Raw genomic sequence first — 15,838 nt, 5'->3', positions numbered from 1 at the left:
TAGTAGTTGCATAGAACCCATATTTGTGGATGAGAGCTATTTTAAGACCATCTATTATATACTATTTATTATATACTATTATTGAAGTTATGTATCAGGCTAGTGGCTGTGTAATGTAAGATGGTGTGTACAGTGGGTCCTGGTGACTCATCATCGGTCTCTTGAACAACAAACACATATGATGGTGGATGAATTTGCAGAGGGGTCAAATTTTTGATTGAGATGTAATCACCGGTTTGTGCTTTAGTATTAAACAACGGGAAAAGTAGAGCATTTATCAAGGTCTCCTATTTAGTCAGTATTGTGTCTACATCACACAGTTTAACCAAAATTAAGCTGTCACTCTGCTGTTTTATAAACCTCTTAAAATTGTCATGTGTCAGTTCCCTTAACACATTCACACTTTGTATTAAATTGAAACATGCAGGACAAACGTTATAAAAGAAGTTGTATATGAGTGTACATTATGTAATTAGGGCCCAAGCCCTGAAAGGGCGAAGGCCCTATTGTTTCCGGTAGGATTATTAGGGCCCGAGCACCGATGGTGTGAGGACCCTCTTGGAATTGCTCTGTTTATTATTAGGGCCCAAGCCCTGAAAGGGCGAAGGCCCTATTGTTTCCGGTAGGATTATTTATTATTAGGGCCCAAGCCCTGAAAGGGCGAAGGCCCTATTGTTTCCGGTAGGATTATTAGGGCCCAAGCCCTGAAAGGGCGAAGGCCCTATTGTTTTCGGTAGGATTATTAGGGCCCAAGCCCTGAAAGGGCGAAGGCCCTATTGTTTTCGGTAGGATTATTAGGGCCCAAGCCCTGAAAGGGCGAAGGCCCTATTGTTTTCGGTAGAATTATTTATTATTATTCTTCTTATTCTTATTTTTCTGTCAACCTTTCGGGCACTTTTGAGACCCTTAACGTGCTCGAAAACTCTTGAAACTTTGCACACGGGTCAGAACCCGCGGCCATCAGGGCCGGGCTGAAGCTGGTACCCGGGCGTGGCAGGGGGGCTCGACAGCGCCCCCTTGAACGGGGTCCGAAAACTTGGTCCATAAATCAGACACGCTTGCATGTAATAATATGAAACTCGGTACACATATAGATCTCATCGGGCCGAACAACTTTCGTACTTTTACTTTTTACGCCAGCCCAACAGGAAGTCGGCTATTATGGGTTGTTTGGAAACGCATGCTGTGGAATTTAATGTACTCCTCCTAGGGAATTCATCCATTCGCCTCCAAACTCAGTCAGCATGAAGTCAAGACATTGAGGAGGCTAAATTGCGGACAGATTTTTGATATCTCGAATGGTTTGGCCGTGGCGAGGACACGAATTGATGGCGAATAATGGAAACAGGAAGTGTGTTATAACTTCTGCATACATTAACTGATCTTGATTAAACTTCAGCAGTGTGTTCGTTGTAAGAGGCCGATCACATGGATGTGACTATTGTGAGTCAAAGTTATAGCGCCACCAACTGGCAGCAGGAAGTGTGTCCCTTTCAAAATGCTTTGAAATCACCCTCTTATTTTTACCCGATTTGCTTCAAAGTTTATGTGTATAATGTAAACACACGGCAGATGTAGACCTGTGAAAGGATTTTTGATATCTTTAATACTGTTGCCATGGCAACGCTTCAAACTTTAATATTCTTTTTTGATGCTTTTGAGACTCTTAACATACTTGAAATTGGATGAAACTCGACAGACACATCACATTTATTAGCCCGTAGACATGTGCAAAGTTTCAGAAACGGGCGTGGTGAGGGGCTCAGTAGCGCCACCTTTAGTCATAAGTGGGGGGGTTAGTTTTATCAACAACAACAAAACTTGGTATGTGTATTGTTCTCATCAAGACGGACAACTTTCTAATTTACATTAACGATCTCCGACCAACAGGAAGAGAGATATTTTGGTTTGAATGTGGATTTTCTGAAGAATTTGCTCTCCCTCTCTCTGTGTCTCTGTGTGTGTGAGGGGAGGGGGGATTTGACTATTGCTTTTATATTGTTAATCAAGGTTTCAGGGGCTTTTGGGGTCCTTAACGTGCTCAAAAACTCTTGAAACTTTACATACAAGTCGGAACGTGCGGCCATCAGGGACGGGTTGAAGCTGGTACCCGGGCGTGGCAGGGGGGCTCAACAGCGCCCCCTTGAACGGGGTCCCAAAACTTGGTCCATAGATCAAACACGCTTGCATGAATTATTTTGAAACTCAGTACACATATAGATATCATCGGGCCGAACAACTTTCGTGCTCTAAGTTTTACGCCAGCCCAACAGGAAGTCGGCTATTATGGGTTGTTTGGAAAACGCTTGCTGTGGAATGCGAAGTACTCCTCCTAGAGAATTCATCCAATCCCCACCAAACTCGGTGTGCATGAAGTCAAGACATTGAGGATTCTAAATTGCGGACGGATTTTTGATATCTCGAACGGTTTGGCCGTGGCGAGGAAACGAATTTATGGCGAGAAAAGAGAAACACGAAGTGGAATAACTTCTGCATACATTAACTGATCTTGATGAAACTTCAGCAGTGTGTTCGTGGTAAGAGGCCGATCAGATGGATGTAACTATTGTGAGTCAAAGTTATAGCGCCACCAACTGGCAGCAGGAAGTGTGTCACTTTCAACATGCTTTTGACAAAAGTGGGCGGGTTAGTTTTAACTACAGTAAAAAAAAAATAGTTTGTATATTGTACTCATCAAGCCGGACAACTTTCTAATTTATATTCATTAGCTCCGGCCATCAGGAAGTCAGATATTTTGGTCTGAATGTGGATTTTTTTTGCAAAATCAGCCTCTGAATTTTTAGCCACTCCTCTTAAACTATTTATTTTATTCCCACCAAACTTTTTCAACATGATACAAATATATTAATGATGCTAAATTGTAAACGGATATTGAATATCTCAAACGGTTTTGCTATGGCGAGGGATTAAATTAATGTCAAAAAGGAAGCAGGAAACATCTCATAACTTCTAAAAATGTAATTATACACCATTTATTTTTATATAAAATTATACAAATATTAGAACTAAACCCATTTTATTCTGTTTTTGCTATTCAAGGAGTATGAAAAAGTTAAAAACAGGCTATTTAGTGCTATTTGGTTCAACAAAAAAGCAAACATAGGGCTATACTGCCCTCTTGTGTCCAAAAGGAAATCAAAATAGTATATAAAACGTTTTACTAGGTAGGCCTATTGTATTTAAATATAAATGTATTAGGTATGACTGTGAGGATATTTTCCCATCGGTTAATCGACGTGTGACACGAGCGGGTGCTTTTAAATCGCTAATATAAAAGTGAAAGTAAAAAACGGACGTCCGCACTGACATTGATAATGGTGCACGTTGGAAAGAATGATACTTTTAAACACTAAACCGCCATTAGGTGTCGCCAGGCGACCATCTTAATGAGCGAGTCATTGATTCATTCGTTCAAACGATTCGTTCGAATGACTGAGTCATTCATGATTGAGACAGATGTTTATGGATTGACCATTGAATCTTTGAGTCAACCGATTCGTTTCAAAATGCTGAATCATTCAGTAATGAGAAAACAAGTTGCTGTGAGATGCACGATGGTTCTGCTGTGATCTTTGTTTAACTATTTTTGCTGCTGAAACAGAACAAAAACAGTCAATATTGCATCTAAAATGTAAGTGACTTAAAGGGATAGTTCAGGATTTTAGACATGAATCTCTATAGCTTCCCCATAAGCAGTGTGGTGCATTGACCATGACTTACCCCCGACAGCGTCCTGTGAGCCGAGCTCCGGTCCAGTTTTGGTCAAGATGAAATTAGTCCGGCAAGTTTGCTGGGGTCACGGCAATAAAGTTTTTTTCTTCTCAAATCAATATGTGTTCAAAAGAGTGATATATTTGCAGCACAAAACCGCTGTCTATGGAGAGGTCAGACCTCGTAATGGCTTGGCACTATTTTCTTCCCCGTCATATCACTGCGCGCTGCCGCTACCTACAGCCAGCTGGGAGCCGCGCACGTGTCACTTTGTTTACAGCTCGTAAAGAGAACGATAACATGTCTGACTACAGTAGCGACGATGACAACATTGACTTCGACACACAGCCAAAAGGATATCTTTACGAACCTGAATACACAGATGACGAGTTACGCCAGATGGAGTTAGAAAGGACAGAAAGAGAGAGGATGGACAGAGAAGTTGAACAAGTTGAAGCTGAACATCTTTGTTTGTACAGTCCGGATAGTCACAAGTCCGCACCATTTTCTACAAAGCTTGTACAAACTGATCGCTCTTGGTGAGTAGCTATGTTAGCTCGTTCGTGTAGCTGTTCTGAGCACGTAAACACTGCTGTAAACACTGCCGAACAACTGAAAAAGTGGTGTGCGCCTGCGCAGCTCGCAGCTGGCTGTAGGTAGCGGCAGCGCGCAGTGATATGACAGGGGAGAAAATAGTGCCAAGCCATTACGAGGTCTGACCTCTCCATAGACAACGTTTTAGTGACGCAAATATATCACTCTTTTGAACACATATTGATTTGAGAAGAAAAAAGCTTTATTGCCGTGACCCCAGCAATCTTGCCGGACTAATTTCATCTTGACCAAAACTGGACCGGAGCTCGGCTCACAGGACGCTGTCGGGGGTAAGTCATGGTCAATGCACCACACTGCTTATGGGGAAGCTATAGAGATTCATGTCTAAAATCCTGAACTATCCCTTTAATTGTAACTGTTTATTAACCTGTTGTATGAAATCAATGTCACAGTTTCAATCGTGATTGTATTCAGGAAATAGTAGCCTACTCGTCAAGTGAGGTTGCTTATATGTTATAAAATATATAAAAACTCCATATTTGTCATTTTTATAGTCAGTATGTTGTTAACTGGGTTGCTTTTTTGTGTGCTGCGCTCATTTGTTTACAATTCTCCTGGAGAAGCTGCATGAGCCTCAGCAGGGCAACCTTGTTACCATTGATCAGTAAGACATTTATTATTAACTGCTGATTGCAACTTAAAATGAATGTAATGAAATTAGAATAATCTCTCGTTTTAGTGATTCCCAAGTAATTTGTTTTGTTATTGACGTTCTAATCAGGCTATACTCTGGTCGGGCAAGTAAAATTCTCTTTCAGGTAGGCCTATTGTATTTATATATTAGGGATGTGACTGTGATAACATTTTCCCACCGGTTAATCGACGTGTGACACAGCTGAGGGCTTTTAAATCGCTAACTTAAAAGCGAAAATAAAATACAGATGTCCGCACAGACATTGATAATGGTGCGGAGTAGAGCGAGCATTTTCAATGTATTCCTATGGAAGTAGGAATAAACTAATACATTTTATTTATGTTTTTATGTGTCCACTGTTCAACCGCAACCGCGTCACACACACACACACACACACACACACACACACACACACACACACACACACACACACACACACACACACACACACACACACACATTCCAGAATTGCAATCTTGACATCGCAGCCTGTTCATTATAGCCCTAATACAATATAATAATAAAAATAGTCAACATAACATATACGAATTACACTGCTCTGTTTAAATAGTCAGTAGTACAATTTGTACCATTCACAGTAAGCAGAGCTCCACTGTGATGTTTCCAAGCACATTTTTGCGCGTGTGAAGAGGATGATTTTTTCCATCGATATTGGAACACGAGTGAAGTACAAAGCCTATAATAAAGAATAGTTTAGCATCCAAATACATCGCAAATATTGAAACATTTTGATTCTAATGAGAGGGTTACGTGAGACCAACACGGCTTACTTTCGTTTTTATTTTTACATTAAATTTAAAGGATTTGTTGTGGAATATTTTGAGTGTATCATAAAATCAGAATAAGGTAAGACAAGTACAATTTCCCGTCTTTATTATATATATATATATATATATATATATATATATATATATATATATAAATATAGCTGCGAGCAGCGATGGAGGGCCCAAGCCGGTGACACCGCCACCCCGGTGCCTTTAGTGTAACTAAAGGCACCAGGGTGGCGGTGCCACCGGCTTGGGCCCGCAATCGCTGCTCGCAGCTATATTTAGGGCCCAAGCCCTGAAAGGGCGAAGGCCCTATTGTTTTCGGTAGAATTATTTATTATTATTCTTCTTATTCTTATTTTTCTGTCAACCTTTCGGGCACTTTTGAGACCCTTAACGTGCTCGAAAACTCTTGAAACTTTGCACACGGGTCAGAACCCGCGGCCATCAGGGCCGGGCTGAAGCTGGTACCCGGGCGTGGCAGGGGGGCTCGACAGCGCCCCCTTGAACGGGGTCCGAAAACTTGGTCCATAAATCAGACACGCTTGCATGTAATAATATGAAACTCGGTACACATATAGATCTCATCGGGCCGAACAACTTTCGTACTTTTACTTTTTACGCCAGCCCAACAGGAAGTCGGCTATTATGGGTTGTTTGGAAACGCATGCTGTGGAATTTAATGTACTCCTCCTAGGGAATTCATCCATTCGCCTCCAAACTCAGTCAGCATGAAGTCAAGACATTGAGGATGCTAAATTGCGGACAGATTTTTGATATCTCGAACGGTTTGGCCGTGGCGAGGACACGAATTGATGGCGAATAATGGAAACAGGAAGTGTGTTATAACTTCTGCATACATTAACTGATCTTGATTAAACTTCAGCAGTGTGTTCGTTGTAAGAGGCCGATCACATGGATGTGACTATTGTGAGTCAAAGTTATAGCGCCACCAACTGGCAGCAGGAAGTGTGTCCCTTTCAAAATGCTTTGAAATCACCCTCTTATTTTTACCCGATTTGCTTCAAACTTTATGTGTATAATGTAAACACACGGCAGATGTAGACCTGTGAAAGGATTTTTGATATCTTTAATACTGTTGCCATGGCAACGCTTCAAACTTTAATATTCTTTTTTGATGCTTTTGAGACTCTTAACATACTTGAAATTGGATGAAACTCGACAGACACATCACATTTATTAGCCCGTAGACATGTGCAAAGTTTCAGAAACGGGCGTGGTGAGGGGCTCAGTAGCGCCACCTTTAGTCATAAGTGGGGGGGTTAGTTTTATCAACAACAACAAAACTTGGTATGTGTATTGTTCTCATCAAGACGGACAACTTTCTAATTTACATTAACGATCTCCGACCAACAGGAAGAGAGATATTTTGGTTTGAATGTGGATTTTCTGAAGAATTTTCTCTCCCTCTCTCTGTGTCTCTGTGTGTGTGAGGGGAGGGGGGATTTGACTATTGCTTTTATATTGTTAATCAAGGTTTCAGGGGCTTTTGGGGTCCTTAACGTACTCAAAAACTCTTGAAACTTTACATACAAGTCGGAACCCCCTGCCATCAGGGACGGGTTGAAGCTGGTACCCGGGCGTGGCAGGGGGGCTCAACAGCGCCCCCTGGAATGGGGTCCGAAAACTTGGTCCATAGATCAAACTAGCTTGCATGAATTAATATGAAACTCAGCACACATATAGATCTCATCGGGCCGAACAACTTTCGTGCTCTAAGTTTTGCGCCAGCCCAACAGGAAGTCGGCTATTATGGGTTGTTTGGAAAACGCTTGCTGTGGAATGTGAAATACTCCTCCTAGAGAATTCGTCCAATCCCCACAAAACTCGGTCAGCATGAAGTCAAGACATTGAGGATGCTAAATTGCGGACGGATTTTTGATATCTCGAACGGTTTGGCCGTGGCGAGGAAACGAATTTATGGCGAGAAAAGAGAAACACGAAGTGTTATAACTTCTGCACACATTAACTGATCTTGATGAAACTTCAGCAGTGTGTTCGTGGTAAGAGGCCGATCAGATGGATGTAACTATTGTGAGTCAAAGTTATAGCGCCACCAATTGGTAGCAGGAAGTGTGTCACTTTCAAAATGCTTTTGACAAAAGTGGGGGGGTTAGTTTTACCCACAGTTATAAAAATCAGTACGTATATTGGTCTCATCAAGCCGGACAACTTTCTAATTTACAGTCATTAGCTCAGACCAACAGGAAGTCAGATATTTTGGTTTGAATGTGGATTTCTTTGTAAAATCAGCCTCTGAATTTTTACCCAGTCCTCTTAAGTGGTTTATTTTATTCCCACAAAACTTTTTCAACATGTTGCAGGAAGTCAGATATTTTGGTTTGAATGTGGATTTCTTTGCAAAATCAGCCTCTGAATTTTTACCCAGTCCTCTTAAGTGGTTTATTTTATTCCCACAACACTTTTTCAACATGATGAAAATACATTAAAGATGCTAAATTGTAAACGCATAATAAATATCTCAAACGGTTTTGCTATGGCGAGGGATTAAAGTAATGTCAAAAAAGGAAACACTAAAAACCTCCTATCTTCTAAAAATGTAATTATACACCATGTATTTCTATATAAAATTATACAAATATCAGAACTAAACCCATTTTATTCTTCTTTTTTTTTTTTTTATAATTGTTTAAGTTTAAAAACATCCAGAATGTTTTTTTGGTCCAAATTTTCTTTTTAAAATATGTCATTCATAGTGCTATACTGCTCTCTTGTGTTCAAAGTCAGGTAGGCCTATTGTATCAATATAAAATATACTAGGTACCGGTATGTGACGGTGAGGAATATTTTACCACCGGTTAATCAACGTGTGACACTGCTGGGGACTTTTGAATTGCTAACTTAAAAATGAAAGTAAAATATGTTTGTCCGCACTGACATGGATAATGGTGCAGAGCGAGCGTTTTCAATGAATTCCTATGGAAGTAGGAATGAACTAAAAAACGTTCGCTCTTCTCTGCCCGTTCCTCGCCGTGGATGCACACCATATATACAGTATATATTTATTTATTTATTTATTTATTTATTGTTACATATATATAATGTATATATTTTTTGTTACATTTATATATATATATATATATATATATATATATATATATATATATATATATATATATATATAAATATAGCTGCGAGCAGCGATGGAGGGCCCAAGCCGGTGACACCGCCACCCCGGTGGCTTTAGTGTAACTAAAGGCACCAGGGTGGCGGTGCCACCGGCTTGGGCCCGCAATCGCTGCTCGCAGCTATATTTAGGGCCCAAGCCCTGAAAGGGCGAAGGCCCTATTGTTTTCGTTAGGATTATTATTATTATTATTATTATTATTATTATTGTTGTTCAAGGTTTCGGGGGCTTTTGGGGCCCTTAACGTGTTCAAAAACTCATGAAACTTTGCACACAGGTCAGAAGCTGCGGCCATTAGGGCCGGGCTGAAGATGGTACCCGGGCGTGGCAGAGGGGGTCGACAGCGCCCCCTGGAACGGGATCCGAACACTTGTCCATAAGTCAAACACACTTGCATGTAATAATATGAAACTCAGTACACATATAGATCTCATCGGGCCGAACAACTTTCGTGCTCTAAGTTTTACGCCAGCCCAACAGGAAGTCGGCTATTAAGGGTTGTTTGGAAACGCATGGTCTGGTATTTGAAACACTTCTCCTAGGGAATTCACCCGAACACCACAAAACTCGGTGTGCATGAAGTCAAGGCATTGAGGATGCTAAATTGCGGACGGATTTTTGATATCTCGAACGGTTTGGCCGTGGCGAGGAAACGAATTTATGGCGAATAATGCAAACAGGAAGTGTGTTATAACTTCTGCACACATTATCTGATCTTGATTAAACTTCAGCAGTGTGTTCGTGGTAAGAGGCCGATCAGATGGATGTAACTATTGTGAGTCAAAGTTATAGCGCCACCAACTGGCAGCAGGAAGTGTGTCACTTTCAAAATGCTTTTGACAAAAGTGGGGGGGTTAGTTTTACCCACAGTTTAAAAAATCAGAACGTATATTGGTCTCATCGAGCCAGACAACTTTCTAATTTAAAGTCATTATCTCAGACCAACAGGAAGTCAGATATTTTGGTTTGAAGTGAGTTTTTTGGAGAATTTTCTCTCTATCTCTCTATCTCTGTTTCTCTGTGTGTGTGTGGGGTGTGGGGGATTTTTCTATTGTTTTTAATGTTTTTCAAGGTTTCGGGGGCTTTTGGGGTCCTTAACGTGGTCAAAAACTCTTGAAACTTTGCACACAGGTCAGAACCCACGGCCATCAGGGCCGGGCTGAAGCTGGTACCCGGGCGTGGCAGGGGGGCTCAACAGCGCCCCCTTGAACGGGATCTGGAAAACTTGATCCATATATCAAACACGCTTGCATGAATTAATATGAAACTCGGTACACTTATAGATCTCATCGGGCCGAACAACTTTCCCTCGGTCAAGTTTTACGCCAGCCCAACAGGAAGTCGGCTATTATGGGTTGTTTGGAAAACGCTTGCTGTGGAGTTTGAAACACTCCTCCTAGAGAATTAATTAAATCACCTCCTAACTCGGTCAGCATGAAGTCAAGACTTTGAGGATGCTAAATTGCGGACGGATTTTTGATATCTCGAACGGTTTGGCCGTGGCGAGGAAACGAATTTATGGCGAGAAAAGAGAAACACGAAGTGGAATAACTTCTGCATACATTAACTGATCTTGATGAAACTTCAGCAGTGTGTTTGTGGTAAGAGGCCGATCAGATGGATGTAACTATTGTGAGTCAAAGTTATAGCGCCACCAACTGGCAGCAGGAAGTGTGTCACTTTCAAAATGCTTTTGACAAAAGTGGGCGGGTTAGTTTTAACTACAGTAAAAAAAAAAATAGTTTGTATATTGTACTCATCAAGCCGGACAACTTTCTAATTTACATTCATTAGCTCCGGCCATCAGGAAGTCAGATATTTTGGTCTGAATGTGGATTTTTTTTGCAAAATCAGCCTCTGAATTTTTACCCAGTCCTCTTAAGTGGTTTATTTTATTCCCACAAAACTTTTTCAACATGATGAAAATACATTAAAGATTCTAAATTGTGAACGGATATTGAATATCTCAAACGGTTTTGATATGGCGAGGGATTAAAGCAATGTCAAAAAAGGAATCAGAAAACATCTCATATCTTCTACAAATGTAATTATACACCATTTATTTTTATATAAAATTATACAAATATTAGAACTAAACCCATTTTATTCTGTTTTTGCAATTCAAGAAGTATAAAAAAAGTTAAAAACAGGCTATTTAGTGCTATTTGGTTCAACAAAAAAAGCAAATATAGGGCTATACTGCCCTCTTGTGTCCAAAAGGATATAAATATAGTATATAAAACTTTTTACTAGGTAGGCCTATATTGTATTTAAATATAAATGTATTAGGTATATGACTGTGAGGATATTTTCCCAACGGTTAATCGACGTGTGACACGAGCGGGTGCTTTTAAATCGCTAATATAAAAGTGAAAGTAAAATTCGGACGTCCGCACGGACATTGATAATGGTGCACACACGTTGGAAAGAATGATACTTTTAAACGTAACACTAAACCGCCATTAGGTGTCGCCAGGCGACCGTCTTAATGAGCGAGTCATTGATTCATTCGTTCAAACGATTCGTTCCTCGCCGTGGGCGCTCACAGTTATGAATGCCTGTTTAGCCAAGAGCTTTTAGTTTAATTTTAAAATGAACGCCATTTCGGGGGGTGGATTGCTTGAATTTATTTTACAAAAGCACCATGTTGTGTTTCATTGCGAGTGTACATAAATATAAGTAAACACTTTGCAGTTTGAATGATATCCTGTATGAACAAAATGATGTGCCAATTATGTTTTTATGTGTCTACTGTTAAATCACACACACATTCCAGCATTGCAAACTTGACATCGCAGCCTGTTCATTATAGCCTTAATAAAATATAATAAAATAGTAAACCTAACATATACACACTGCTCTGTTTAAATAGTCAGTAGTACAATTGGATGATTTTTTCCATCGATATTGGAAACCGAGTGAAGAACAAAGCCTATAATAAAGAATAGTTTAGCATCCAAATACATCACAATTGTTGAAACGTTTTGATTCTAATGATAGGGTTACGTGAGCCCAACACTTACTTTCGTTTTTATTTTTACATGAAATTTAAAGGATTTGTTGAATAAGGTAAGACAAGTAATATTTTCTGTCTTTTATATATATATATATATATATATATATATATATACACACACACACATATATATATATATATATATATATACACACACACATACACACATAAATATATATATATATATATATATATATATATATATATATATATATATATGTGTGTGTGTGTGTGTGTGTGTGTGTATAGCCTATATATAGATATATATATATATATGTGTGTGTGTGTGTATATATATATATATATATATATGTAGCCTATGTATGTATGTATATGTATATATATATATATATATATATATATATAAATATAGCTGCGAGCAGCGATGAAGGGCCAAAGCCGGCGGCACCGCCACCCCGGTGCCTTTAGGTAACTAAAGGCACCGGGGTTGCGGTGCCACCGGCTTGGGCCCGCAATCGCTGCTCGCAGCTATATTTATATATATATATATATATATATATATATACATATACATACATACATAGGCTACATATATATATATTTTTTATTATTATTATTCTTCTTATTCTTATTTTTCTGTCAACCTTTCGGGCACTTTTGAGACCCTTAACGTGCTCGAAAACTCTTGAAACTTTGCACAAGGGTCAGAACCCGCGGCCATCAGGGCCGGGCTGAAGCTGGTACCCGGGCGTGGCAGGGGGGCTCGACAGCGCCCCCTTGAACGGGGTCCGAAAACTTGGTCCATAATTCAGACACGCTTGCATGTAATAATATGAAACTCGGTACACATATAGATCTCATCGGGCCGAACAACTTTCGTACTTTTACTTTTTACGCCAGCCCAACAGGAAGTCGGCTATTATGGGTTGTTTGGAAACGGATGCTGTGGAATTTAATGTACTCCTCCTAGGGAATTCATCCATTCGCCTCCAAACTCAGTCAGCATGAAGTCAAGACATTGAGGATGCTAAATTGCGGACAGATTTTTGATATCTCGAACGGTTTGGCCGTGGCGAGGACACGAATTGATGGCGAATAATGGAAACAGGAAGTGTGTTATAACTTCTGCATACATTAACTGATCTTGATTAAACTTCAGCAGTGTGTTCGTTGTAAGAGGCCGATCACATGGATGTGACTATTGTGAGTCAAAGTTATAGCGCCACCAACTGGCAGCAGGAAGTGTGTCCCTTTCAAAATGCTTTGAAATCACCCTCTTATTTTTACCCGATTTGCTTCAAACTTTATGTGTATAATGTAAACACACGGCAGATGTAGACCTGTGAAAGGATTTTTGATATCTTTAATACTGTTGCCATGGCAACGCTTCAAACTTTAATATTCTTTTTTGATGCTTTTGAGACTCTTAACATACTTGAAATTGGATGAAACTCGACAGACACATCACATTTATTAGCCCGTAGACATGTGCAAAGTTTCAGAAACGGGCGTGGTGAGGGGCTCAGTAGCGCCACCTTTAGTAATAAGTGGGGGCTTAGTTTTAAGTAGAGTCACAAAAATCGTTATGTATATTGTTCTCATCAAGCCGGACAACTTTCTAATTTATAGTCATAAGCTGTGACCAACAGGAAGTGAGATATTTTGGTTTGAATGTGATTTTTTGGAGAATTCTCTCCCTCTCTCTCTCTGCCTCTGCGTCTCTGTGTGTGTGAGGGGTGGGGGGATTTGTCTTTTGAGTGAGATTTGTTTAAAATTCCTGTTTTTCAAGGTTTCAGGGGCTTTTGGGGCCTTAAACGTGCTCGAAAACTCTTGAAACTTTGCACACAGGTCAGAACGTGCGGCCATCAGGGCCGGGCTGAAGCTGGTACCCGGGCGTGGCAGGGGGGCTCAACAGCGCCCCCTGGAACGGGATCCGAACACTTGTCCATAAATCAAACACACTTGCATGTAATGATATGAAACTCGGTACACATATAGATCTCATCGGGCCGAACAACTTTCGTGCTCTAAGTTTTACGCCAGCCCAACAGGAAGTCGGCTATTATGGGTTGTTTGGAAAACGCTTGCTGTGGAATGCGAAGTACTCCTCCTAGAGAATTCATCCAATCCCCACCAAACTCGGTGTGCATGAAGTCAAGACATTGAGGATTCTAAATTGCGGACGGATTTTTGATATCTCGAACGGTTTGGCCGTGGCGAGGAAACGAATTTATGGCGAGAAAAGAGAAACACGAAGTGGAATAACTTCTGCATACATTAACTGATCTTGATGAAACTTCAGCAGTGTGTTCGTGGTAAGAGGCCGATCAGATGGATGTAACTATTGTGAGTCAAAGTTATAGCGCCACCAACTGGCAGCAGGAAGTGTGTCACTTTCAACATGCTTTTGACAAAAGTGGGCGGGTTAGTTTTAACTACAGTAAAAAAAAAATTGTTTGTATATTGTACTCATCAAGCCGGACAACTTTCTAATTTACATTCATTAGCTCCGGCCATCAGGAAGTCAGATATTTTGGTTTGAATGTGGATTTCTTTGCAAAATCAGCCTCTGAATTTTTAGCCAGTCCTGCTAAGTGGTTTATTTTATTCACACCAAACTTTTTCAACATGATGAAAATACATTAAAGATGCTAAATTGTGAACGGATATTGAATATCTCAAACGGTTTTGATATGGCGAGGGATTAAAGTAATGTCAAAAAAGGAATCAGAAAACATCTCATATCTTCTACAAATGTAATTATACACCATTTATTTTTATATAAAATTATACAAATATTAGAACTAAACCCATTTTATTCTGTTTTTGCAATTCAAGAAGTATAAAAAAAGTTAAAAACAGGCTATTTAGTGCTATTTGGTTCAACAAAAAAGCAAACATAGGGCTATTCTGCCCTCTTGTGTCCAAAAGGATATACAAATAGTATATACAACTTTTTACTAGGTAGGCCTATATTGTATTTAAATATAAATGTATTAGGTATATGACTGTGAGGATATTTTCCCATCGGTTAATCGACGTGTGACACGAGCGGGTGCTTTTAAATCGCTAATATAAAAGTGAAAGTAAAATTCGGACGTCCGCACGGACATTGATAATGGTGCACACACGTTGGAAAGAATGATACTTTTAAACATAACACTAAACCGCCATTAGGTGTCGCCAGGCGACCGTGTTAATGAGCGAGTCATTGATTCATTCGTTCAAACGATTCGTTCGAATGACTGAGTCATTCATGATTGAGACAGATGTTTATGGATTGATCATTGAATCTTTGAGTCAACCGATTCGTTCAAAATGCTGAATCATTCAGTAATGAGAAAACAAGTTGCCGTGAGATGCGCGCACACACATATATATATATATATATATATATATATATATATATATATATATATATATATATAAATATAGCTGCGAGCAGCGATGGAGGGCCAAAGCCGGCGGCACCGCCACCCCGGTGCCTTTAGGTAACTAAAGGCACCGGGGTTGCGGTGCCACCGGCTTGGGCCCGCAATCGCTGCTCGCAGCTATATTTTATTATTATTATTATTATTATTATTTTTCTGTCAACCTTTCGGGCACTTTTGAGACCCTTAACGTGCTCGAAAACTCTTGAAACTTTGCACACGGGTCAGAACCCGCGGCCATCAGGGCCGGGCTGAAGCTGGTACCCGGGCGTGGCAGGGGGGCTCAACAGCGCCCCCTTGAACGGGGTCCGAAAACTTGGTCCATAAATCAGACACGCTTGCATGTAATAATATGAAACTCGGTACATATATAGATCTCATCGGGCCGAACAACTTTCTTACTTTTACTTTTTACGCCAGCCCAACAGGAAGTCGGCTATTATGGGTTGTTTGGAAACGCATGCTGTGGAATGTGATCTACTCCTCCTA

Source organism: Leuciscus leuciscus, assembly GCF_965113295.1.
Source record: "Leuciscus leuciscus genome assembly, chromosome: 10".
In the NCBI taxonomy this organism is placed as follows: domain Eukaryota; kingdom Metazoa; phylum Chordata; class Actinopteri; order Cypriniformes; family Leuciscidae; genus Leuciscus; species Leuciscus leuciscus.
Note: the sequence above shows the minus strand (reverse complement) of the source record.